Source organism: Heliangelus exortis, chromosome Z (assembly GCF_036169615.1).
Source record: "Heliangelus exortis chromosome Z, bHelExo1.hap1, whole genome shotgun sequence".
Lineage (NCBI taxonomy): Eukaryota > Metazoa > Chordata > Aves > Apodiformes > Trochilidae > Heliangelus > Heliangelus exortis.
In genome coordinates, this window is record NC_092454.1 from 9779485 (window position 1) to 9807030 (window position 27546).

General features: G+C 45.6%; 1 long non-coding RNA gene across 1 annotated transcript; it reads right to left on the reverse strand.

The window, feature by feature from the left end:
- Positions 1–13568: 13568 nt before the first annotated feature.
- Positions 13569–27281, reverse strand: LOC139790156 (uncharacterized). Its single transcript, XR_011723420.1, has 3 exons — positions 27151–27281; positions 17348–17438; positions 13569–14882 (listed from the first exon to the last, which is right to left on the reverse strand). It is a non-coding gene; the product is annotated as an uncharacterized lncRNA (long non-coding RNA).
- Positions 27282–27546: the final 265 nt, after the last annotated feature.

Consider the following 27546-nt stretch of genomic DNA (forward strand, 5'->3'; position numbering starts at 1 on the left):
GACATAAAGTGTAAACAATAGTATTAGAAGGGTTGGACCAGATGATACTTGAGGTCCCTTCCAACCTGACATTCTGTGGTTCTATGATTCTTAGTATTTCATGCCTTGCATTAGGAAAGCAAAGTTTCCACGTGAACCAAAAACTGGGCAACTCAAAGGTCCTCTTTGTCCTGCTTCCCATCTGTGGCCATGGCTGAGAGATGATGCAAAGAGTGAGGACAGGAATTGGACACATTTTGTGCCTCATTTGCAAGAAACTCTCCTTGTGTTTATAAAGCACCTCACAGAGCTGGCCTGCAATGGAAGCTCCCCAGAGGCACACTAAGAGCAATCATTGCTATCAATTATTGCAATTATAATAATTATTATTCTGTCACTTAAATTTCAGCAATTAATTTTTCCAGAGTCTAGTTTAAGCCATTTTCTCTCTGCCAGATGCTGATCACAGCAAGAGCGAGGTGCAGCATCTGTTGCTGATCAGAATCTGCTTTAACTTATGAGACACCATGGACACAGGTGCCCGGTGAAGTTCTGAGCCCTCCCTGATGGGCTCAGAAAGATGAGGTCAGGTACGTCGTGTGATCTTTGTGCTGCAGATCAGACACAGTGTTTGCCTGGGGAGATTTCAGGCTGGAGTAAGAGTACAGTAAACGGGGCAGGGTATGCATTGTTCAGCTCTAAACAGCTGAAGGCTGTACCTCCAAGCTATGGTAGTTGAACAGCAATCCACCAAATAAGCCTGGCCCTGTTCATCCTGTCCTCATAGAAACAAATGCCACTGACCAGTGCAGCACCCTTACCCCCTGGAAATGCCTATTTTTCTCCATTTGTATTAGACAATCACAAAGGATTTGTTTAGACCAGACACTTAACTAAAGTGGGAGGATACGAGTCCTAAATTTCATGCTCTTGATTGTAGGTTTGATGATAAGAAATCTTCACATGTGAGAGGGATACATCAGTCAAGAGGTTTGGGAACCACCAATTCAAGATAAATGTAGGAAGGGCAAAGCCAGCATCAGTTTTCTCTCATTTCCCAGGGCCAAGTGACACTAATAACACACTGCTCTGGCATAAATTAATGCACAGTATCCAGGTCATCTTTCTGAGTGACAGCTCTGAGACCTAAAATGAGTGTCAGTTGGACAGGCCCATTGAGAAGGATTTCACCATTTCCATTTGCATCAGCTCAGAACTGATTTACACCATACTCAGGACGTAACATTAATATGGCACAATGAGATGCTCTCTCCTCAGGCATCACTGCTGCTCCCATTAATAAGCCCTCTCTTCTGCTGCAAATTCTATTGAAGAATTTCACATCCAGCCCAGCAAACCTTAAAATGAAGGCAGAGAACTGTATCACAGAAGGCAATCACTCCTGAAATGAATGAAAGTTCATAATAGATATTCAGTTCACTGAGGGCTGTCTTTGCTCTGCTATAAGGAAGGTAGTGAAAGATATCTTTGAATCTTTCAGCAACAGGACAGTAGGCTGGAACTAGGAGATTGCTGCTATATTCTTACTTAAAATTGTGTCTATTTCTGGGTTTACACTTCCAAAAAAGAGCTTTAATTAATTAGAAGAGGATGAGAAAATTGCTGCTACAACTTGATTTTGGGGAAGGTTGCCTTCCCCATAAGTGAGAAATTCACTTATGTTATTTATTCAAGAGAAGATTAAGAGGCAATTTGGTCACAGCCCATGGGTCTGGGCATTGAAAAAAGGTCTGGGGAAATAAATGGTATTCTGGTCTATTGGAAAAAGACAGATAAAAATCCAGTGGTAGGAAGCAGAAATGAAGTCATACTGGGAGAAGAGTGCAAAAATGAGGGGAAAAGCAGAAGGGGCTTAAAGGGGTATCCTTCACTCATCTTAAAATTTAGACTCTTGATGTGCTCTGGTGCACACGGATATTATATGACTGATGCAGAAATCATGGGGTGGGGGGTTTTTTCTCATGGCTGCTGTTTGCTGTGTTGGATTCTCTGATTGGATTCCCTGTGGCATTACCTCCATGAGAATTGATACAAATCTTTTTTCACCTACTGCAGTTTGAGTTAATGGCCTTCAAGGCATCTCTTCTTTAACAGGCAATTCTTCACTTACATGTTTGCTTGAAAGTTTCTCGGTGATCCGTGGGAAGACATGCGGAAATAAAGTAAAATAAACCGATGAGAAACCAGACATGAGACATCTTCCTTTCAAATTAAGAAAAAGAGTTTTAAAAGGGCCAGCTTGTTCAGGATCCAGCAGCAAAGGCTATGTTTAAGGCCATGTAAACTGGGGGAAAGCCTTCTATTATTTCAGTAGCTTTTTAGTGAATTGTGTTTAAGCGGAAGAGTTGCATGGTGCCCTAGCTGGAAAAAAAAGGAAAATAAATATAAATTTTCCTATAAAATGTCTTGTTTCATTGCAGGGATGAGAGAGGCCACAGGGTAAAACACAGGACTGTGCATAGGGTTCCCAGGGTGGTCCCAGGCTGAGGTTGGTCCCTGGTTCTGCTCTCACTGCACATTTTTAAAAGGCTCTGGAACAGCAAGAATGGAGAGCTGGGAATGAAGAGTCTTGTTATATGAAGGCAATTCACCCAAGAGAGCTGACTGAAAAAGACATGAAGAGGTGGGGCAAATAAATCGTGCAAACCAGGAATTCACCAGGAATGCATAGCTTTTCTTTAATCTAGTGAAGGATGATACCAACCAGAACCAGCAGCTGGAATTCAGTTCAGGTAGACAAAATTCATTTCATAGAGAAAGCACAGGTTTTCACTGTGAGACTGATGAGACACTGAAAAGAACAATGGAGGAAGTGATGGTTTCTTTTCTAGCCTTGTTTGCATACTTAAGATACCTTAAGCTGACACACATGGATTCAAAACAGGGTGGAACTGGGTTCAGAGAGGTGAGAAAACATCTCCAGATGATCTTAACCTGGTGAAGCTCTGCTGTCCTTGTTACCATTGTCCAGGGCTAGTGATTGCATGGTCCCTTTGCTGCTTCAAACACAGGCTGGACTTTTTAACTAGGAAAATGTAGAGAGGCATTTCAGCAGGTTCTGCTTAGCTACAATTGCATAATGAAGTCCTTTAAGGGGTAAATGTTTCTGTTTAGTTCAATAATAGGGCTTCATTAAGAGCCTTTATAGACCAAAAGGGGAAGAGTAACACAATCAAAGGTTCCTGATGGGGAGAAAAGAGCAAAGTAGGAAAATAAGAATTCACTACATATGAACCGAGATGTAGTTTCTTCCTTTACTTGCAAGGACATTCAGTGCTAATTTACATAATAAAAATGTGCACAAAGAAGCATGAGCCCAGAGAGGTGTCAGCATTCCCAGGGATCAGTACTGGCTGGGATGGAGCACATCCAGCTTGTTTTATAGACAGCAGGGAGGTTGCTGTGAGGACCTGGGTAGATGGGAGATGCATCTTGAGCGTTACACCTCAGAAGATGAGAGTAACTGCAAAATGGTGCTGCAGAGGGACAAGATCCAGCCCTGGCCATGTTCTGATGAGCCCCCTGTGAATGTTTTGTACATGCCTGGATGCTCTCAGAAATGAGCCTGGGGTAAATGGCTCACCAGCTACAGGTGCTTCAGGAGGAAATATGCACGCAGCTACTGAGCCCTTCCTCTACATGCCTAATCCAAGGTCAGGAAGGACCACATCAATGATCCCAAATCCCCCAGTACTCCTCTTGTTGGAAGGCAAAGAGGGTCATGGGCAGAGCCAGGAAAACAAATATAGCCTGACAACCTAGCCCTGCTGCATCCCAGGAGACAACACCCTTCACTGTACTTGGTCTTCACCCTCTTTCTTTACTCTCTTCATCTGCTGGTGGAGGGGGCTTGCTGACAGCCTGCAAAAGGGTCCTTCCAGACACAGTGAAAATGCAGTGGTCTCTGCATCTTATCTTCTCCTGACCACCAAAGATGAGCAGTCCCAGCTCTCTCCAAGACACAGAATGATCCCTATGCCATGTCAGCCAACATCAGGACCTGGCAGTCCAGGCAAAGTAGACCTTTCTCTTGACGAAGAGGACAGATTAAGACTAAAATATGCCCAACAGTGAAATGTTTGCATCACAGTAAATCATGGGACCTCCTAGGCTGCTGCAGTCACTCATCCACAAGAACCAAAGCCTCTAATCCCATTAAGAAACTTATCTTTCCTGATGGACAAAAAAGCATTCTCCCATCAAGTGTCTATTCTGATGGAAATTTTCATACCAGAACTCTTTCTGTCTCACAAAGGGCCAGGGTGCAATCTAAGCCTTTGATGTTGTGTTTGGAATATAATGAAAGGCATTAATTTGAACAGAATTATTGAAATGGCATGTCTGTTTCTGCTATTAATAGAAAAGAGTCTTAAAACAATGAGCAGCAGAGATGGGGTCTATAGCAGTGAACAGGAACAAAGGCAGAGAGAGCCTTTTGCTTTGGTTGTTGTGTTACAGGAATGGCCTGAGGTCTCTTATGTGCTAGGCTCTGTACAGAGCAGAAAAGACAAACCTTGCAGGAGGCTGTAAGAGAAAATCTTGGGACCTGGGCTGTGTCCGAAGAACTGCAGGGCATTCAAGGAAGCCCTGGCATAGAAGGGATTCAAAACAGATCAGGGGTGGCAGGTCTTCATTTAGCTGGGGAACTCCTTGCCAGAGGTTGCTGTGGCTGCTAAAACTTTACCCAGGTACAAGGCGAGATTGAATGAGTTAAAGAAAGAGTGATCCACTGAGGATCAAGGCTGCAAGTCTCTAAAATTTGTAGCTAGGGAGGAGTGCAAGAAGGGGAGTTTATACCTACTTGCCATGATATTATGGCTTCCCTACACATCCACATTTATGAGGAGACTGAGATACCAGGGCTTTGATCTAACTTAATAAAGTTGTTCTGATAGTCTTGAGTTCTTCAGATCTCCGTATGTAAAGAAGTATTTGTATTTTTATATCTGTGCAGGATTGCATAATGAGATGAAAATCATAGAAGTGGGCGGATGCTGCAGTAAAAAGAACAAAACAAAAAATAAACCAACAAACAACCTTTCTCAGAGGCTTGAATTTCTTATGAGTTGTCTCTTTGACATTTGTGTTTGCTTCCCAGGAACAGACTGGCAAAGCAACTGAGTGATCACTGCTCTTATGCTGCCATAACCTGACAACAGAGCTGGTGAGGAGGCAGGAAACAGTGTGGGCTTATCTATGCTTGTTCCCAAGGAGATCACAATGGGAAACATCTTGAGGAAAGCTGTTTGCAGGGGGTCAAGTGAGATACTTTCCCAGTGGCCCTGGAAGAGACTGAGAGCCTCTAAAGAGAGATGGCAGAAACATGTGCTTACCACAGGGTGCCACACTGAGCCCAGAGGAAGAGGATGAGAAGTGTCCTCAAGAACAAGTGCCCTCAGTAGCTGCTTCTGTGAGGAAAGGACCACTGGAAGTGATGTGAATTTATTCCCTGCCTTGTCAGGGGTTTTCTGCATCTCCCTTGCTGGGATAAACTCTTTACCTGTGTCCACCAACTTCACCTGTGGAACCAGTTTGACTGGCACAGTGTGGCATTAGTCCCAGACATAGCTTTGGTAAGATGCTAAGGGCACGTATGTCAGATGGATCTTAGGAATCATCTGCAGAAGTACTATGGAGAAAGCCCTCCATTTGGGGATCCTCTTCCCCTGTGTTTCCTTCTGTCCTACGTCATGCATGATGCAAGAAGACCTGCCTTGCACAGATGCTAAAAGATATTTGCACATCTTTGCCTCCTCCTTGAGGCACCAACACCCAGGTTAACAATGTCCTCCTCCCTCCTTCTGCTTCTCTTCTCGCAGCACACATTTTTGGGGGCTGAAAACATACACACACATGAGTCCTGCAGGGCTTTTGTGGAAAATAGTCAAGGGTACAGACAGAAAGCAGAGGAAGCAGCAGTGAGTTTGCAGAGCAGAGGGGAAAGCAATGGGGATAGGAGGCTGGTTAAAATTAAAGCTGAGAGATGGGGAAGACCAGAAGCAGCTGAGACCAGGAGGCAGCTCTGCAATTTCTGATCTTGGCTGCTCTGGTTTTAATTACATGGCAAAGCCTCCTGTAACATTTTCATCCCTCTCATTCACCACGCTGAGGTTTCTCTTCTGTTAATCACTGCAGATGAACCAGCACAACGTTTTACCTTCCCCTGCTTGGGAGAGCAAGGCTGAAGATTTGCGTCTTGGGTAGGATGGGGAATGGGCAGTTTGGCAGATGGTGCCATGGTGTAGTGCTTCTGTTATGTGTGTGTACTGCAACGAGGAGTCTGCTCTGTATCAGTGCCACTGAGATTTCTGCAGAGCCATCCAGGCTGGGCAGGCATCCCACCAGCCCTGCTCTCTGAGTTAACGCAGCCGCTCCTGCCCTGGCGGGAGGGTGCTGGATCCATCTGTGGGACAGAAAACAGCAGACCAGTAGCCACCACATAACACTGACAGATTGGGGAGATGCTGCAGTAGCAGAACATATTTCCTCTCTACACTGCAGCAGTAATGTGGCCCAGATCCTGTTGGAAAACCCTGAACTGCTATGGCTGCTGCATCACTTCCATTTACGCAGGCGACGTGGAGTGATCCCAGGTAGATTGTCCAGCAATGTTGAGCAACAAGGGGCATGCCTGGATGTATTCAAGAGCATCAAACTCCAGTGCAGTGTGCAGGAGGGTCAGCTGGATGGTAGCAGGAGATCTTCCTTAGCTTGCCATGGCACAAAGCTGGTTAGCCCTGATGTGTGTCTTCTGCAAGGATGCAGCCAACCTCTAGCTCCAGGATGAGCCCTGGGACATGCTGTGTACAGGGCATGCTACATCAATGAACCTGCCCTCATCATGCATTTCCTTTACCAATGCATTTAATTCATCCCCTAGCTGCTGTGTTATCTCCTCTGTCTTGCAAGGCTGCCTTTTGGAGCAGGAATTTGTGATGCTTTTCTGAGAGCTGTGTGGGCTGACACAGAACAAATACAGAAGCTCTCTGCACTTGAGGAACTTGCAAGCTGTAAACTTTTCCCTGCTTTACTAGCTTGGCTGGTTGGTTGCTTGGTTTTGACACACAGTTTCAGAAGCCTGAGCTCCCAGGGACACCAGCAGAGAGGATGGAAAACTGGTATAAAATGGCAAAAACAATGAAGCCTTTAGTGAAGTCAAATTGAGCATCTTTACAAATAGAAGACACAATTATGGTATCACAGATGCATTTAAAGGGCCACCTATTTGCTCACGAATGAAGGGAGCTGCAGCAAGGAAAGACTTTTCTCTTTCCTTCTTCTGTCTTCTTACTCTTCCCTGAAACTCATCTTTGTTGAGGAAATGGCAAGACCTGCAGCAGGTCGGAGGAACACAGCACATCCCATGGGGATGGAGCAGAACCAGAATCAAGAAAAGGTCCATACTATGATCCAGGCAGAGGTTCGTTAGAGGCTGTGAACACTGCTGGGTGCTAATTAATGCTGCATTGCTCTGGAGGCAGCAGTTCTGGTATCTCGGGGTCAGCACAGGTGTAGCCCCACAGCAGCCCTGCTTAACCTCTCCTTGGCATTGCTCACCACTGAATCCTCTCTGCCCTTTGGCATATTTGTCCTGAGCATTTGGAATTGGTGAGATAAAGCTCCCAGAATGAATAAGCTTTGAGCAGGTGTTGGTGGATCTATTGATTTGTGCACTGGCCTTTCAGTCAGTGGGGTTTGCATCCTCACGTTCAGTCATGAAATCACAAGGGCTATAAATAAGACAAACAGGCTGAGATTTTTCACAAGGGTCCAGTTGCTAGCAGCTTTAAGAAAACAAAGTACCAAGTAGTACAAAATTCCCCAGGATGTACACACCAAGTGAGTCAGGCTGCAGTTCATAAACACTTTTCTTATCAGCCATATGGGCAAACACATCTCTCACTGTCTCCTCTGCCTCCAGCATCTTTCTCCCCTCCCTGCACCGTTTCCCCAGACATGTTTGCACGACTGGTTGTGAGGCCAGATGATGGACTGGAGCTGATCAGGGCTAAATATAGGTACACGTGAGTATTTCCTTTTTTTTCAATACATACACCTATACTGGCAGACTGCTTTCTGGCAGTTTTCTGACTAGGGTTGTCATCTGGCTTCAGAAAAACTGGATGACTTCCCATCTTTTCCATCATTTGCCATGAACAACCACTGTGGATCTGTCTATCCTGCCCTTAAATCACTTAAGCAGTGAGTTTTCTGACACTTTTTCTTTTTTTTTTTTATGGAGTGGTTTCGATTGCCCAAACCAGCTCTCTCTGAGAGCACTCCCCTCTAATTTTGAGCATAGATTTCCTTTTCCTCCTGATTTCTGCAAGAGAGCAGAAGGGATGTTTTATTTGCAGCAGGTCTTTTAGACAAATCCTCCTGGACTTACATACAGCTGTTGCTGTGCAAAAGCAGCCCATTGCAGAGGCACAGGTTGAAGAGGGCTTCCCAGAATGGTGGTGGGCTGCTGAGATGGGGGAACCAGCACTGCATGGCTGCAGGGGCAGCAACCTGGCATTCCCAAGGGCTCTTTTGGAAAGGGTGTAGACAGAGGAGTTCAAGAAGACAAAGCTCAGCAGAATGGTCTATGACAAAGCTGGAAAGTGATGTTAATGGCAAAGAGAAGAGTCTGGGAGTCTGAAGGTAATAGGGGGTCGCCAAGGGGTGCTGAAGGTCATCACCTCATTTAAGCTCCTTTTTGCATTAGCAAAATTAGATCACTAAGAGCCAGGTGTGGGTGAATATTCTGGCTGATCCTGGGTTGGCATGTTCTTGTTTTCCCACTGCTAGCTGCTCCCTTGAGTGCTTTTCATAAGGCTGAGTCAACAGACCAGGCTGTGTTGACTCTCTATGACACCATGTGCCAGCTGAACTGCAGTAACCCCAGGTGGGACAGACAGAGGTAATGGTCAACCAACCTCACTGTGGGCCTTCTGATGCAGTGTGGGGGTTAAAGACCTCAGCCAAGAGCAAAACCACTTTCCTCTACCCCCGGGCACTGACAGTCCACACTGTGAAAGCCACCTGGCTGAAGTTACCAGTCCTGCTCGAGGTGAGAAAAAGGGGTGTCAGTACCTTCTGAACTGTGCACACTGCTGCTGGGCCTTTTACTTACATCTGGGATGCTGTCTCCCTTCTTCTGATGTCCAGTATATTAGATAATAGGAAAAATTTCTTCACTGAAAGAGTGGTGAAGCATTGGAACAGGTTGCCCAGGGAGATGGTGGAGTCACCATCTCTGGGCATGTTAAAAAAAACTGAGATGTGGTGCTTTGCGGGATGATTTGATGGTTGAGGTGGTGAAGGAGTGATGTTTGGACTCCTGAATGTCCTTTCCAACCATGATGGTTCTGTGATTCTTCAAAATGGGAGTTTGTTGCTGCCCTTCCTTCTCTCTGGCCTTAGCTCAGTGCTAAGTACACAATACACACACAAGCAGGGGTCCTGCATTTTGGTGAGGTGACTCTCCTCTTACTAATGCTGAACTCAGAGCTGCAGCTGGGTAGATTCTCCTTTGACTAGTAAGGTGTGAGCACCCAAACTACACCATGAGGTCTTTCTGTCAACGGGAACATTAGCAGGAATTCCTCTCCTCCACATTGTGCCTGCTGCAATACCCCAGAGGCTTCTCACTACTCACATGCCCTCCCTCCTGAGAAAGGTTTGGAACTGGTCTGTTTCCAAATGGATCAGGGAGGCACAGCCCATCTGCACAGGGCAGAGCTTCAGAGATGCCTGTCCCTGAGGAAACTGTTCAAGGAGAGAATGATGGCCTCAGCCTAGGGAGCTGGTGTCCCCTGGGGGGGTGAAACTTGGCAGGAAAGACACAAGGACAATTCAGCAAGGCAGGTGGTAAAATGTAATTTCAGATCCCATGCAGGCAAGGGAAGAGAAAAAAGAGATTGAGAAGACTGAATTATTTGCTAGTTTGAAATGCTTGATTTTTCATCTTCTCTGAAGCATTTGCATAATGCTTTTGTGTATGTGTTGTTTTGTTTTTCTTGTGATTTTTTTTTAATGAAACCTTTATTGTCTTTGCTACTTTGGCAGCCTCTGAGCAGCAGCAAAACATTCTGTGTTTACTGTCATCAGAAAACACCAACTCCTGTGAGCCTTGGCATGCAATTACAACCAAAAGCCTTGGAAGGGGAAGAAGCTGGGGAGAAAGTGACCACTGTTCTGCCTGGAGCCACCACCCCCACACACCAAATCCTTCTGGACCCAGACACAGCTCCCAGTGCAGTATCCTACAGATATCCACAACCTATCTCATCCCTGCAGGGCCATCATGGGCTTCCTTGGCTTTCTAGCCTGTAGCTCTGAGTAGGGGATGGTGCCCAGCCTCATGGCAGTGGAGTTGTGCCAGGCAGAGCCAAATCTTGCTGGTCTTTGGCTCAGTCAGAGTTTTTTTCTGATCAGAAAGTGCTAAGCCCAGAAACTGTGAGGGAAGGCTCTGCAGACTGTCTCAGTTAGTTACAGAGACGCTGTGCTAAGCCCCTTCAGCACACGGTCAGGCTGACAAACACAAGCATCACTGAAAAATACGGAGACATTTCACTGAGAAGTTTTGCTGAAATCCAACATCCAGCTCTCTCTGCAAGAAAATGTGATTAAACATCCTCCCTTTAACTTGGGAGCACTTGCCAAATTCAATTTGAATGTTTATTACACCCTCTCCACGCATACCCAATGAATAAACTATTTATCTCCTCCCTGTGAAAAATAAATAAATAAATGAGCAAACAAACAAATAAATAACTCTATCTCTAGCTGTAACATGAAGCTGTAGTGCTCTTCGGGTAGAGAGCCAGACTGCATGTCCATAATTGTGTTGGACACCTCTAAATTAGGGGCTTTCAGTAGCCTCCTGGAGAAGGGAGAGGCCACTCCCAAAGGGAGAACTCGGTTACATAATTAAAATAAACAAGAAACTCACAACCCACAACAACCCAAGAACTCTTGGAAAAATAAGAAAAAAACAAACCAAACCAAAACTTATTCTTCTAGCAACCTTCTAGCTCACTGGTTGCCTTGAAGCAATCCTTGATGGGCAGCACAGAGTTATCCAAGCGCTTCAGGTCCCAGTCTCCCCAACCTTCCTCCTGATGGGGAATATATATTCTGTGTTGACAGAAGTGTGCTCCAGGGTGGGAGCTAATATTAATTATGTGACAAACACATCCTTGGGCAGTAATTTGCATGTGGCCTTACATCAAATGACTCAAGGTCCTATAAAAGAGTAGCGGAGCCCATTCCTGCTCCCTGCTGAATATTGAATGAATCTAGACTCAATATTTGGCTGCTGTGACCTTCAGGAAGGTCTCAATATGTTTCCAGCCTCTGCACACCCACCTAGGTGTCTGGCATTGTGAATGCAGCTGGCACTGAGATGGCAGCCCATCCTGATGGGGCTGTTCAAATAGTTTGGAGAACCTCTTGTAAAATACTCATGGGGGAGTGTGAAGGCTCATGGTGTCACAGCCGAGAGGCTGCCTCCTTAAATCAGCATTATATTTACTGCTTTATCACCTGCAAAGAGCAGCTGGTGCCTCATCCTGGTGCTGCATCCACCACAGTGTGACTTTCTAACTTGAAGGCTGATTTATGGAGTGTGTCTTGCTTTTCTCAGTAAAAATTATGAACCGCACAAAAAAAAAAAAAAAAAAAAAAAAAAAGGAAAAGAAAAAAAGGGGGAAAGAAAAGTGAGAAAGTGAGTGAGCCTCTTCACTTCAGGCTCTGCCATCATAACTGACAGGTAAAAGGGCAAGCAGGAAAATACCTGCTGAGAATGAAAGAAGATGTGTTAAAAAGAGATCTATCTCAATTCCCCATGAGATTATCAATGCCTTGGTGATCAGAATAGGAAAAGAACATATTGTCAAAGCCAGGTGCCAGCAGAGGAATAGCCCAGCTGTACAGGACTTTGTAAAGAAACAAATCTGGGATGTTCGGAGTGGTCCAGCCAAGGGATATCTGATCCCAGAGCTGTCTCTTATTTTGCTTATCCATGTCATTACCCATGGTTGCCTTTCACTGCTAGAAGACAAGGGAACAGCACCGTGAAATCCTCTGGCTCAAGGGGATCATGTTGGAGAAGTTCAGGAAATGTGATGATTCTTTCCCCCATCCAAAATAAATAAATAAATTCTGTTTTCTCAAAATCAAAGCTTGCCTTGGAAATGGTTGAGATTGATAGATTTCCCAACCTCCAAAAGTAATTGTTCCAGACACCTTTTGGAACTGTAAAACTAAGGATCTCTGATTTCTTTCAGTGCTCACTTAGAAATGCAACTCCAGGGTAACAAAAATGTTTGAGGCAAGAGCAGAGCAGTCAGCAATGACAGGAGTGAAATACTTCAGTTGTGCCAAACCAATCTTGAAGGATTATTATTCCTATTCTAGCCCAATCTGGAATAGACATTTTGTTTGTTTTCTTTTTTTTTTTTTTTTTTTTTTTTTCCTCTAGATCTTAAAAATATTCACAGCATGGAAAAATAGCTCTGGGCCAGGCTCCTGCTCTGCTAAAATCCCATCCTCTGTGTGGGGACTGCAGGAATATGCTGCTGGGGTAGGAAACCATGGGAGGTAAAGAAACATGGTACAAAGAGAGACCTTGTTAAGAGAGGAGTTGCCTGTGCCCTAATGCCGTGAAACTTGGGAAACCCCTACCCAAAGCAGGAGAAAAGGAAAATTAACATATGCATTAAACCAAGTGTATCTTCTGAGTGGTCCAACACTGGGCTGAATCTCAGTGACTTGAAGATATATATAAACTATTGGTGTGGAGTGTTTGAATCCCTTTCCGTTGTCCATCACTCAGAAATAAGAGCACAGTTACTTGTCATGCCCCTATTTTCCATAAACTCTTTGCTTCCAAGATCAATATTTGTTGGTCTTTTGTTTTGCTTTTAAATTTCCCTGAGCTGCTCTCCCATGAGTTAGGATTCAGGACCTGTATCTCCACCTCAGTGGAGGAATTATTTTTTTTCTCAAGGAAAGGGTGCAGCTTTTGCTAGTGCTCTACCCCTGTGTTAGGACAGGTTCCTGGCAATGCTGGGAACACTGAAGGGCAGGATGCAGGGTGAGCTTCAGCTGCAGCTGATAGAAGTCTTCCAATCAGTTAAACCCAGAAATCAATCTTGTCCAGGCACCATTATCAGGCACCTCACCCAGGAAGGGCAGAGTGCTGCAGTAGTAACCCTCAGGACATGAGGTCCTTATAGTTTGCTTGCTGCTGGAGGAAAGCATAAGCTGTATGGAATTGTCATTTCCTGGTGATCCTGAGACAGGGTCCATCAAGGGTGGAAACAATTTAATGGAGGATGCGGAACAAAAAGGAGGAAAATGAGAGGAAGATGTTGCTTGGTGGTGTGAGCAGTATGGAAGTCCCTGTATCAGGTGGTAGAGTAGAAATGGGAGGTTGAAACATCAAGGGCAGAAGGAGAAAAATCTGAGGATGAAAGAAAACAGCAGATGCTGGTACAGTGCAGCTTTGATGGAGATAGGATGTATACAGCTGCCAATTTTTTTTCTGTTTTTTCATATGAATTATTTAATGAATGGATTTACATATTTTCAAGTAATTTTCAGTTTTCTCTTCCCACTGCTTCTCAGACTGTTGCTGTTGCCAGAAGCTGCTGCTAATGTTGGAGCAATTTTTGCTGAAGGTTTTATAAGAGATGCTCACTGAAACTCTATTCTTCCTTTCAGGAACACACTGGGATGAGGAAAGGCCCGGGAAAGGGATGGGAGTTCTCTTGAGACCCAGACCAAATTCCCATTTCCCAGGGAAAACACAATCTTTTGCAGGCTCCATGCTCTTTTCCACACAGGGTGCGAGGAAGCCACAGGTGAGCCTGCAATGGCATTAGGAGTTTAAAGTGTAGAGAGATGTCAGGAGACTGTATCCTTTGCCTTTTGTCAGGCAAAAAAATAAAATTGTGGCGTATTAACAAAGGCTGGGGATGGTTTTATATGAACATGTCTGGGGACTAAGCACCATGGAGGGAGGAGGGCTATTCCAGCCAAAGGATAGTGCTGGCACGAGAACAAATGGATATAAACTGGCCACGAATAAACTGGGTTGGAAATGAGTTGAGGGCTTCAAACCATTAGAGCAATTGGGTTTGGAGCATCCACCCAGCAGGAGACACAGGGGCAGAAATCCAAGTAGCTTTTAAGAGAGAGTAGACTCCAGCTCTGAAAGGATGCAATGTGTTGCTGCAACAGCAGGGATTGGATTTGGCAAGTCTGGGAGTCCTTGCCAGCCCCATATTTTTGTGTTTCAAACATTTGGGAGGTTTGGCTCCTTTTTTGTAGATAAATATGGCTTTGTGAGCAAAAACAAATAAACTGCTTCTGGAAAAAAATTATTTGAGCACTTTTCAAGATATTTTAAGAGAAAAAGATCTGAAAACAGAAGTTGAAAAGCCAGCTTTCACCTCCCTATTGGTGCTGTGACAGCCTGGGGTGTTCTGTCTAGAGGGAGGAAGCTGAGAAATGAGGGTGCATCAAACTGAGCCAACCACAACCTGAGGGCTCAAAGAGTGCATGGAGATGGAGCATCTTGCAGGCAGTGCCTGCTGGGTCACAGAGGGGCCAGCCAGAAAAAGTGTCCCACCAGGAGTTATGGGATGGTGGAAAGGACTGAGTTGAGTTTCTATACCAAATTCCTCTTCATCAGTGTCTTGACAGCCTTCTTACCAGAGGCTGTCATTCATGTCCCACAGGAATCCCACAGGAATCTCCTGTCCTGCCCCAGGCCATTTTTATTTGCTAGTTCCCACTAAGATTTGGCCCAGCTCAGCTCTGAGTTCAAGCTGACTTCTGCACAGGGATGTGAAGGTGTCCTTCACAGCTCACATCACGGCCAATAGCAAAGTCTAGGGAAGATAAGAGGGAGAAGACAGCTCTGCCAGGCATCACAAACCAGTACTGGCATCTTTGTAGCTAACAACCACAATAAAGCCACTCCCAATTGCTTTTCATACAGTTTATTCCTGGACACACATGAATGTTTCATATCAACAATTTAATGCAGATTGTGGATGAACAATTCTGCTGCAGGCCAAAATAGAAAATGCCTTGGGGGTCTTGGTGGACACCAAGCTGATCATGAACCAGCAATATGTCCTCTCCACAGATAAGGCAAAGGGCTGAATTAGGCAAATGTCTAGAGATGGGATCCTTCCCCTCTGCTCAGCACTGGTGAGGCCACACTTTGAGCCCTGTGTCCATTTCTGGCTTCCCCAGTATGAGAGGGTCATGGACACACTGGAGAGAGTTCATTGAATGTTGAAGGTATTGGAGAATTTCTGATGATGAAAGGCTGAGAGAGCTGGGACTATTCACTCTGGAGAATACTGAGGGAATCTTACCAATGAATGTAAATAGCTTTGCAACTTAAGGGTGAAAGAGGATGGAGCCAAGCTCTTTCCAGTGGTGCCCAGTGACAGGAACAGAGGCAAAGAGCACAAACTGGAGCACAATAGGTTCCCTCTGGACATCAGGAAGCACTTTTTTTCACTGTAAGGGGCTTGTTTACCTAGAGAGGTGGTGGAGTCCCCATTCTTAGAGATAAATTCAAAAGCTGCCCCAACACAGTCCTGGATGACTTACTCTAGATGAGGCTTCTTGGGCAGAGAGGTTGGACAAGGTGACCTCCAGGGGGTTCCTGCAAGCCTCCACCAGTCTGTGTATGGAGCTCCACCAGTAAATAGTGTGGTTTTTAAAAAGATCAAGCTTATTTCCACATGAAGTTTTCATTTGATGCCTGCTGATCTTTTCATTATAAGAAATAGTAAAGAACTAACTACTCTTCACCTCTTCCTTCCACCTCACAGTCCATCAGTCCTTTCTCACACCTTGGTTGTCAGTGCAGCAAATCCTAGTCTTAGCTTATTTGTTTTTCACATAGCTGAAGTTCTTGTGATTCACTTGCTGCATTTTGCCTTATATTTGTATCTTTCCCAAAACTTCTCTCACTGGAGTAGCATGATGGCACTAGGAATTCCCAGCCCACAAGCAGCAGAAGACACGTGATGAATTTATAGGCCTCACATGTATACAGAAAATTAATTCAAGATCATAGGAGCATTATTGACTGGCAAGCTGGTGAACCAATAGGCAGCTTTGAGATGCTGAATCTCTCCTCCACCAGGAGGATAAGCTTCATGGAGAAGCTCCAGATAGACCTCCTAAACCAGCCCTAAAGCTGTATCACCTCCCTCATGCATGACAGACAAATGTCAGTAAACCTGGCCCCTTTGGGGCCAGAGAGGGACCTGTCTAAATTCAACTCTAATAGACTCTGAGCATGATGTGACCGGGGCTTAGTGGTCACTCCTTGCAGTGAGAGGAATGGAATCTGTTACTGACACATTCCATGGTTTTTCTACACTTTTCCTACCCTGCTTCCAGTGAAGCTGGAAGCAGACAGTCAATCTGTCTTTGTTTGGACCCATCAGTTTGTGGCATGTGAATGGAGAAATAGCAATAGCCAGGAGTGCTGAAGCACTATAATTTAGCTCCTAGTTGCTGGGCAGCCACTTAAACCACTGTAATTTCAGAGGACCCATAGAAGAACCCTTCTCTAATTGACTCTTTTCACTGCAGTCACTCAGGAATGCTTACACAGAGCACAAGAACTCACTAAAGGAGACATCAATATAAGAAGTCAATGGGAAGAGGGCGAGGTCCAAGCTGCCCACAAGCTGACTTGAAATTTCAGTTCACCAACAGCATTTTATAAAATCCACCTCTGTTAATGCTTTTTCTTGTTTGTTTTGGTTTTGGTTTTTTTGTTTTTTTTGTTTTGTTTTTTTTTTTTTAGAATTACTGGTTTAGAAGAAAAAGAAAAAAAAAAAAAATAAAGCAGAGGGACATACAAGAAAACAAGCAATAGCAATTCTGCAGTTCTGTTGTCTGCCTTGGAAGGTGTTTTCTGGTTCATGGAGGTGTGGAAATGGAAAAACACAGCAGCCAAACATATCTAGGAGCTCCTTGCCTCTAGTGTAGCACAGAGTGAAGCCACAGCTCCTCACCTAGAGTTATGGTTAGTGCAACCCATGATGTGGGAGCCCAGAGGGGTGGTTTGGGAGGTGTGTGTCCCACCACCCATGTCCACCACCCTGGGACCATTTTTGCTCTCAGTCTGTGGGAGCAGAGGAAAGGAGGATACATAGGAGCAGGATGTGTGCCCACAATTCAGACTGTGTCTCCTGACCTTCCTCATTAAAGCCAGACCTGCTTTCCTTGCATTCCCCCTCATGCCTCTGACCCCTGGTTTTCCTTCTTATCGCCAGCTTCTGAAAACACTAATTAAGAGCAGTTGCCCATCAGTCCCCACCTGGGACTTCTCCAACACAGTCTGTAGGTGAATGTCTTTTCAGTATTCATCAAGCTTCATTCTTGGTGCCTGGTGACAATTTTATCTTCCTCTGGGGACACAAATGAAGGAGAGATGATGTTGCTGTAAAGAGATACTAATCGTGCTACGGGGATCTCCTGAAGAAATCACAGAGCCCTTTGTTGTAGGATGCTGGGACTCATTGTCCTTGGCTCTTTGTTTCTCCTCTGATTTCTGTAAGATGCTGCATGGGCAGGAGGGGAGGGTAGAATTTATAAAAATTTTGAAGGGTAAAGGAAGGGCAGTGCCTAATATTGCATCACAGAAATTGCCACAAGCTGTTTTGAATTGGGTCTGACTTTTTATTGCACTTGTGTACAGTGCCAAACTGACAGGGATGGGGATCTGCCCTCACCCCACATCAGTAGGGTGACTGGTTTTGCTACTGTTGTGATTTCTGGGTTCTTTCTGATTTGCCAAGAGTTGCAAATGGATCAGGTGGGCATCTGAATGCCTGGGAGGCTCTGGCCGTACATTTGCATTTCGTCTTCTGGAGCCTGAGAGGAGCTCAGGGAGTGTCTGGAGGAACATGTGGAGCCTGAGAGTAGCTCAGGGAGTGTCTGGAGGAACATGTGGAGCCTTCAGGCATGGAAGGAAGATGCCTCTGGATTGATGGTAACTTCAGGTGGGTGGGCTTCTTGCAACATTGCCAGCAGCAGACACCACCTCCTGATGGCAAAGCCCACAGGGACTGTGCTCCTGCTCCAAGGCAGCATGCCCAGCCTGAGTGCAACCTTTGGAAATCTGTAGCTGAGCATGTCCAAATTCTGCTTTTCTCCTCCCACATGTAGCCTGAGAAATAGAACACCTTCTGCTTGGGTCTTGATAGGTCCTGACAGAGCTGGTCGTCTGTAAAACTTTTTGGCTGTGATGATCAGGGTGTGCACCAATTCCCAGGGATGTCCCCAGCTTGCTCCACGGTAAGGTTCTATACCTGTCAGGTTCTATGCCTGAGGAGGTCTTCAAGGAGTTAATTTCCCTCTAGGTAATCTCAGCATCTGACTGAGTGAAGTGACTTGAAACAGGGTCCAACTGTACTGCAACAGAGAAAAGACTGGAGCAAACCATGAGCTTCTGCTCAAGAATAACAGCTTCACTGAAAACCTGAACCAGGAATTCAAAGGAGCATTTGAAGGGTACATAGCAGTGGATCCTGAACCCTAACTTTTAGCTGCTCTTCTCCTTGAATCTTTTGCATGGGCTGAATATGAAAGCAAAATGCATACTCAATCACAGCAACCCACTTGCTTCCTCCTCAAACAACTCACCAGGAGCAGAATGCTCACCCCAGGAGTGAGCTGTGGTTGATGAAAGTAGGAAAACAAACAGGTGAAACAATAGAGAAAGAGTATGGGAGAGAGAGAGAGAAAAAGACAGGCCCCAGTCACTGCTTAAACTTTGCTTATTTACAGCAGCAGCATACATATGAAGATCTATAGCACTTACACCCAAATAAATCCTCCCCTGGAGACAGGTGGCAGATTTCCCCCTCTGTTATTTACAGCCACTTCTCAGTGGAAACTGCAAGCTGTAAAATGCCCATACAGTGTTGGAGAGATTTATAGTCCTCCTGTATTTCAGACACTGCATCGCCCTGCTGTGCTGCTTTTGGGGAGACATGGCAAATGGACTCCAAGGTGTTTGACAAAGATGAAGACTCATTTATTACTTGATGCTTTGGAGAGAAATATTTGTACGCAGCAGCCTACATGGGTGGCAAAGGTTAATCCTCTCCTCTCCTGTCAGTTCAGCATTTTATGAGCGAGAGGAAAGTAATGTGCTGGGGAGGAGGGGAGCAAGGGAGGAGAGATACTGAGCAGCACCAGTGACCCATATCACACTGTGCCCTTGACCAGTGCCAGAGAAGATGGGGGACTTCACTCTGTCACAGACCCATCACCCAATGTAGCTTGATCTCAGCTTTCTCTTGCACAGATCTTGGTCCTACAGGATGAGGACTGATGTCTCCTCTGCAGCAGGTGGAATTTACTGAACCTTGCAATCAGAGGACACTTTTGGTTTGTGGGTCAAAAAGGATCCATGGCACCCAAAACTCAAAAATCCCATTCCTGATTCCCTCAGGGAACCTCTGACTCCTTCAGGGTGTCTTAGCCTAGGCTGCAGCCCTCCTTGTCCTTCTGTGCTGGCAGTGCCAACAGCACTGCTCCCTCATTTCTAAAGGCAATGCCTGTGAGTAGGGTTGAGGCAAAAAGCCAACATGGGGCCAGCAGCTTGCTAACACACTGTGTTCTTGTTCTCTGGATGTAGACAAAGATCTTCAATCTCTAGGGCTGTCGATATGCTGCTTTTCAGCAGCACTAAATTCTCACAAAAAAAAAAAAAAAAAAAACCAAAAAACTCAACAAACAACACCAACATGAAAACATAAAAATAAAAACATTTTGTAAAAAAAAAACAAAAACAACAACAAACAACAACAACAAAAAAAAAAAACCACAAAAAACTCACACAAAAAACCCAAACAGGATAAAAACATAAAACCAAATATATCACTTAACTAAAACAGCTGACCCAGCAGCTTTGATGTTAATGCATTGTCTGTAAAAACGTGGTGTTCCATCTGAATACTAACCCACTGCAGAGCCCCAGCCCAGCCGTGCTTCAGAGGTTTCTGGGTTTTCTACCCTGATTTCTGCAGCCAGCCTTCCTCTCCTGGGGTTATTAGGTCTCCTCCCCTGCCACGATCGGCTAAGAGCTGCTTTCGCTTTCTCTCAGTGTTAATTAAAGCTGGGGTGGAGTAGCCCCCAGACGACTCCTCAGAGGAGGAGGAAGAGGAAAACTGAGCCCAGCACGACTTTGGGGTTGGATCAGTGGAGAGCAATGTTAACAAGAGTCCTATGGATGTGAGAGGGATGAACAGTCGGTGGGGAAGGCAGGAACAGATGGTACCCAGCTACACACAGCACGGCTCACGGGGTCTGCAGGCTGTGCAGAAGTTCCTGCTCATTGCACAAGCTGCCTTGTGCTTGGTGACAGCACCAGTCACGTCCTCTGCGGGGCCATCTCTACCTGTTCTACCTGTTACACTCGGCAAGGAGACAACCCAGCCCTCACATCCTGCTTGCACGGGGCCAGCCAAAACTAACTGGCTTCTCTCTGATGGCAAGATACAGGGGTGTTCCTCTGCAAACCTGGTGTAAGAGTGACAGCTTCATGCAGTTATTCAATGCCCAGGTGCAGGAGAAAGAATGACTGAAAGCCTGGCATGAAACAAGGCAGAGGGGTAATGTCCAGCTGGGCATGGGTTTGAACTGGAGGCACAGCCCTTCATCCCACATGGGAGGATGCACCAGTCACTCCAGAAGATTCAGGCTGCTTTGCTTATGAGGACCCTGACGTGGTCCAACACAGAATTTCAGTCTCACCTACTGCTGCCAGCCAAAGACAGAAGGAAAAGAGCTAAGGATGCCTGCTCTACTGCTTAGTCAAGTCCACTTGAGGGGCAAGAACTGGGACAGGACACAAACTGAAGGGCTTAACCCTGGAGACTTTCACTACAGGCGTTGTAAAGATGCTGTTTCAATGACACCTAGAAACACCAGTGCCAGAGGGTTGTGGCCCTGACCCAGCTCACATTGTTTGCTGAGAAAGCTGTTGCCAAGCAGACAGCTGGGGACAGCTTCCATCCAGAGACTTTAAATCCACACCAAGAGCAGCTCCAGCCAGCCTCTGTACTTGGATTTCAACAGGTGGAGTCATGTGGAGCAAAGCTATACAAATTTTCCATTCCTGCAAGGTCATGTTGACCACTCTTCTCTCTTGGAAGGAGTGTCCCATCTGTGCATGACTGCTTCATGCTGCAGAAGGCAGGTGGTCCCTCTTCTGACCCTGCCTTAGCCAGCAACTTCTTCCAAGTCTTCTTCCAAAATACATTTATATTTTCTAACATAAACCTTAGGAAAAGCATCTAGCAAAGCTGTCACTGCTCTGTGGCTGGGATACAGCTCCCCAGATCTTCTCCCTTGGCCACTTCCTTACTGCTGGAAGGAGGACATGCCCTTCACTTCTCCATCCTCCTACCATTTTCCTGCCTTGGTGCAGAAGGTAGTGATGGGCTGAGGCTTGTGGTGAGCAGGTGAAGATGTGCTTGCTGTTGTTAATCACATGGCAGAGGTTAAGACCAAAGCTGAGATGGGACATGCAGCAGTGCAGCCTCTTCCCAGGTCTCTGAGTTTGGATGCCCAGCAGCTCTGGCCAGTGGGGAAGGAAAGCATTGGTCGGCTGTAACAAAAGAAGTGCATTCCTTGCCAGTGGAGAAAGTGTCCCACTGACCTACCAGAATGAGAAAGGAAGATAAGGATGGGATGGAGCAGCTGAGGAGGAACCTGGACTTTACATACAATCTTGTTCTTTTCTTTTTTTTTTTTTTTAATGACATATTCACCATTTCAAAATGGCACTTAATCTTGCTTTAACTTAGCTCCTAGCCTTCAGTGACCCAACTTACAGCAAGCTTCTACCCCACAACATGGTAAAATGTGCTTGAAAAGCTGTGTGACACCCTTCCATTCCTCCAGGCACCCCAAAGTGTGAGGTGCTGCTGCTGCTGCTGCTTGACAGCCAGGTGTATGATGGGGGGTCAGGAGGAGGTAAAAAGTTTCCCAGTAATGAGTGCTAAGTAAGGATATTCCTCCAATAATTGGATTTATCTACCCATTGGTGTCAGGGAGTAGGAGAGAGAACCCAACTCCTGAGATTGTGATGCTGTCCTACCTTCCCCTTCTTCCCAGTCCTGGATCCACCACTGTTTCACACAGGAGTGCCTGGAATTATGGTCCCACTCCATGGCCCAAGTGCCTCCTACACCTGTGCAGGGTTAAGATGACCATCTCTCCTCTCTGCTCATTTATGTTCCCTACTCCCATCAGAATTTCCAGAGGTTCTTGATGCTCTGTGGAAGGTTCCAGCTTGCCTTGCCATGCATTGTCTGCAGTGTCTTGCATTGGAAACACTCCCTTGTTTTAATTAAGGTTTTGAAGACCCAAGTCAGGCAGAAAGAGGAGAAAATGCTAAGAACAGCTAATTTCTTAAACTGCTCTCTGGCACCTTTTGAAACTTACCTCATGTAGCAAATTAAAAATGCTAATGGATGGCCAATAAAAAAAAATCCACCAAAACCCTTTCTTCTTTGTAGTTTCAGTGATCTGAATGACTCTGTACCTCAATTAGTGGCGGGAAATGAGATTTTCTCTCCTGGGGAAGGGCTGTGGTGGAGGCACAAATTGTGGGCTAGCTTCTGAAACTGTTCACTTTACAGAATATCTTCAGCAAAGACATGTGGGCCCCTTCTGTGCTGCCCCTCTCACTTTTAAAATAGTAGCAGAACCCAAACCCCTGATTCCCTTTTGTCTCAGAGCAGACTGTAAGTCTGGACACTGAGATGGAGACAGAGCAAGCACCATTTCTTGTTTTTTGATGGGCTTCACCTCATCTGGGCCCTGCTTTAGCAGCTGTAATTAATACAAAATTAGAACAGGCATGTGTAGGCACAAGTCTTGTGCTGCCTTAAGGTGTCTTTGCAGAGATGCTGTTATGTTCCCCAGCTGCTTGCTAGCAGCACTCATGACTAAAACAATCTCAGCTTGTGCTAAGCTGGAGTCACATCAATTTTATGAGTGTAGAGAGCAAGTGTGCTTTGAAGAACTTGCAGATCCTCAGGATAAAACAAGGGAAAACCAGGGAAAACCTACCTTCTTCCCCATTCACTACAGGTTTGCAAATAAAAAATATGTAACTTTTTTTTTTGCTTCAGTCAGAGACTGGAGCACCAGGCTCCTGCTGGCCAACCAAGCACTATATTAGACACATCCAGAGAGCTATGGAGGAAGGATGAGTGTTGGTGAATATTGAATGGTTTATCCAAAGCAGCACAGTCACTAGAATAGAAATGGCAATGTATACCAGCTGAGGACCATGTCTCACGTGTACCTGTAGAGGATATCAGTGAATACGAGGAGAGGTAGACCTTAGGTCTCCCACTCTCAGGAGACTGTGCAGTAGAATGACAAACAGTAGAATGATTGTGGAACATGGGATAAGGTCAGCAGTCCATTGAATAGTCCTGCAGGCTATTCATCACAGACCCACAAAATGGTTAAGGTTGTGTGAGAGTCTGACCTCACTGGTTTGCAATTGTCTCAAAAGAGCAATTTTAAAGTGAATAGCCCTGGCCAGGGTGGACGACCTGGCCTGGCCAGAGCTGAGCAGAGGGTGACACCTCAGGAAGCATTAAGAACTACTGGGGGGATACTGCTCCCCTTTTCTGAGAGCCAGCCTGCAATGCTGGGTGGTCCCTCCAGGCATGACTGAGCCACCTTGATTGTACTTGCTAAGCACCTGGCTAAGGGGGCTGGAACAGAGAAGGAGTGGCACCTGGAAGAAGATAAGAATTGATGATTGCGTGGGGGACCGCATCCTTCTGCTGAAGCTCCCCTCCAGGCAGCCTGTCTTCCAAGGAACCTGGCTGAATGACAGCCAATGTCCCTTCAGAACTAAGGGAACTCAGGGGTATATATGGCTGTCCATGCTGTGGCTGTGGTCATTTCTTGACCCCCCTCCATTCTGCATCAGACCTTGTCCAGGATCAGCACCATCTTGAAGAAACTCCCTGGACAGCTGGACCCCTGGTGGTGACTCTCTCTTTCTCTCTCTCATTCTTTCTTCCCACTTTCTTACCCTTTTTCTCCATTTTTCACTCTCATTCTTTCTTACCACTTTTTTGCCACTTTTCTCTCTCTCTTATATCTTATTTTCCTCTCTCCCTCTTTTGCCTGGCTCTGTATTTTTGCCTATCTCAATTGTCAAATAAAATCTGCTTGCACCCAACCCTTTCTACTGTTGGACTTTGTTTCACGGATCCAAAACAAAAATAAATTTTAATGTTTCCTCTGACCATAACAGGTTGGAAACGACCTCTGGAGATTATCTAGTCCAACCCTCTGCTATCACTATTGTGCAATTGTTCCTGGGATAAGAAGGGGGACAGTGCTATTTCTACTCAACCACATGAGCTTATTGCCTTCTTGTACCTATATTTACACCCTTTTCATTCTTGTCTCTCAGTTCCCTTTTTCCAGAAACACCAAGCAGTGATCTATGTCTTGGAGGCCTCGGCCCAAGACAACCCACTCAGTTAAATATACAATCCCAGAGTATTGATTTTGCAGGTCAGCTGGAACACCTCGGAGGTAAAAAGTCCAGGGAGCCTGAAGGAGGTCATGGGAATCATCACAGTCACACAATTTGGCCCATATCCAGTGCCTCTGCACTTAAAAGCTTTCAGCCAACTAAAAGCAGCCTTGGAGCACCAGGAAGGTCTGAATAACAGCTCCTGAGCATGGTTAATGAACTTTCTGGGTATGATGTATTTCGGACACATTGTGTGTTCCTTCTATTTCCACCCTCCTGTTGCCGCAGTGGAGAGGATTAGAAAGAATAAGAAAATTGCAGATGGAAGCTTCTACTTCCCCTCTGAATTTGTATTGACTTTTGAGTCCCTCCAGGGCTACACAGGTTTGCTGCCTAGCAGGACTTGCCAAATGAGCAGTGACACCTTCGTAATGGTGTTGGGACAGGGAAAGCTGCTTGGCAAGAGCAGGGTTGAGGATGGCAGGTTCCCAGGGATCCATGATCAGCCCCTTCCACTGCCACAGCAGAGGAATCAGAGATAAGGCAGAACAAGGGGCAATGGTCACAAACTGGAACACAGGAAGTTCAACAAGAAAAAATGAGGCAGGACCAGCGACCCAGGAGGAGCAGAGGAGTTTCTAAGCAATAGCTGGGCTTTGAGCTCACCCATCAGGAATTTCACAGGGTTTGAAGGCTGTTGTGGTCATGGAACCCTGTGGAAGAAAATCATGAGAACAGGTAGAGGTGCAGTACACAGCCTGGGAATGGCTGGAGGAGTTTGGCTTACTGAGAATGTTATGAGCTTGTACCAGCTGCAAACTGTGGGAGCAGTTAGATAAGAGTTTTAGGTTAGAACAAAAGTGTTTTTAAGTATGTAACAAATAAAACTATAAATCAATTAGTAGATATCGGGTGTCTATAAATGTGTGGCGAACCACACAATACGAGCCTTTTTGCTTTTTTCCTCTCTTTTTTTTTTTTTTTCCTCTCTTTCTGTCTTAGTCTTTTTCTGATTTTGAATTCTGCATAAACATAATAAAGGACTCTAATTAGGCATAAGCAGAGTTCATGCATTCATGTCCTTTGACAAAACCCCTCTGCAGTAGCATAAGGCAAGAGAAAATCTGAGTTGCAGGGAAGAGAGGCTGCTCCTTCTGCAAGGCAATGCTAATTCAAGGGTCCCAGCTGATACTGCAGCTGGGTGCCTGCAGAGTCATAGGCATTCGTGAGCAGGGGATGGTAAAGAACAGGATGAAGCTGTCCAGATACAGGATGCTGACTACTTCTTCTTCTCATGGACAAAAGACAGGGTCAACTGAGGCCCCCACATTCAGTGCAGTGCACAAAACACAACCCAAGCACACATCCCCAAGGGAGAAGAGCTAGCTTCCACTGCTGGAATGCTGCCACAGAGGATTTTCCCACTGTTTTTTACAGCTCTGTCACAAATCTACTTCAGGCTCACCACTAACTCTATTACATTCACAGGCAGGTAAGGAAGGAGGAAGGGCAAGTCTATAGCTCCAGCTGTGCCCTGTAGAACAGACAGTGGAAAAAAAGCACAGGCTCGCAGGATCTTGATAATCTGCATGTCAGCAATGATGGATGGATGGATGGATGGATGGATGGATATGGATGGAGATGGCATTTGCCAACACTGAGGAGCTCAGCTACGTGCAGTCAAGTAGTGTCTTTTGGATGGCTGGAAATCTAGTGAAAACAGAATCATTATGGTTGCTTTTGAAGAATCACCTTCACTCACAGTGGGACATGGTGCTCTGTCCAAGCTCTAAGAGATCCACAGGAGTAGCTGGTGTCTAGATTCTTGCTTAGATACTTGCCTTATTTCAGGTTGCTTGCAAACATAAACTCTCTCAGGAGAGGTTTATTTTGACTTTTAGATTTTCAGCCTATCTTCTGTCACTACTCTGCAAATCTACAGAGCAGTGCAAGTGTCACAGCCAGAACAGCCATTTTGCCTGGCTAGGCAAAATGGCTAGGACAAGCCATGGCTCCATGGCTCAGACAAGCTTCTGTGGTGCTCATCATGCTTTTACTTTCCCCTGCTGCAGGTCACTGCCTCAGACTCCTTAAGAAGGGCAAATTCCCCAGTGAGAAGTGTTTGCAAACTGTGAGCATTCCATAGCTGGGCTATCAGCAGCTGCAGCTGAAAACCCCAGGACCAGGGCCAGGGAGGAGAAGACCATGCTCCTGTAGGCAGTGTCCATGGGGAGCTAGAACCAAGACATCCAAGGCAATAAGCTCTTTATCTTACACAAACATGAAATCCAATTTATTACAAAAAAGAGAAAAATGAGATTTGTATCTTTCAGATTCTGCTGGTCTGGGACACAAACTTAATTAGAAAGACTGAAATGTCATCAAGTCCTGAAGGAGGCTGAGCTTCTTTTTCCAAACTCTGATCATCTTTCTTGAATGCACTCACTGGCCAAGTAAATGTGATCCACTATTTCTTAAATAGCAATTTCTCATCATAAAAAGTGGTTTACCCCACAGAAAAAACCAAACCTCTTCTCATCCCTCTATTTAGGGAAAGTTATTGTTCTGTCCTAGCCTTTCTGTCCTAGCCTTACCTGGGTTGTGCAGATTTTAAAGGGGATCCTGACTGTGCTTTTGCAGCCATGAAAAGCCTTGGGAGAGTTGGAGGAAGATTTTCTGAGCTGTGTAGCTCCTGGCTGTGGTGACAGCTGCAGACAGGGCAGAGAGCATATGGAGTAACAAAGGTCAGTGCCTCTTGGTTCCTGCCTCAGCTGTGCAAAGCATGAGCTGAGCAGAGCCATAGTGACAAGAAATGATCTTGGCCTAGTAGATGTTGACATATCCAAAGGGCCTGTGGATTTTGCAGGTGATTATTTAATCTAGCAGGTGAAGAGCAGTCTGACCTGGACAGCTTCCTCATGGAGTAAGTGGCACCAATGCTTGCAGGATGTCAGGTCTGTCATGCTGGTGTCTACAGCATGACAAGGAAG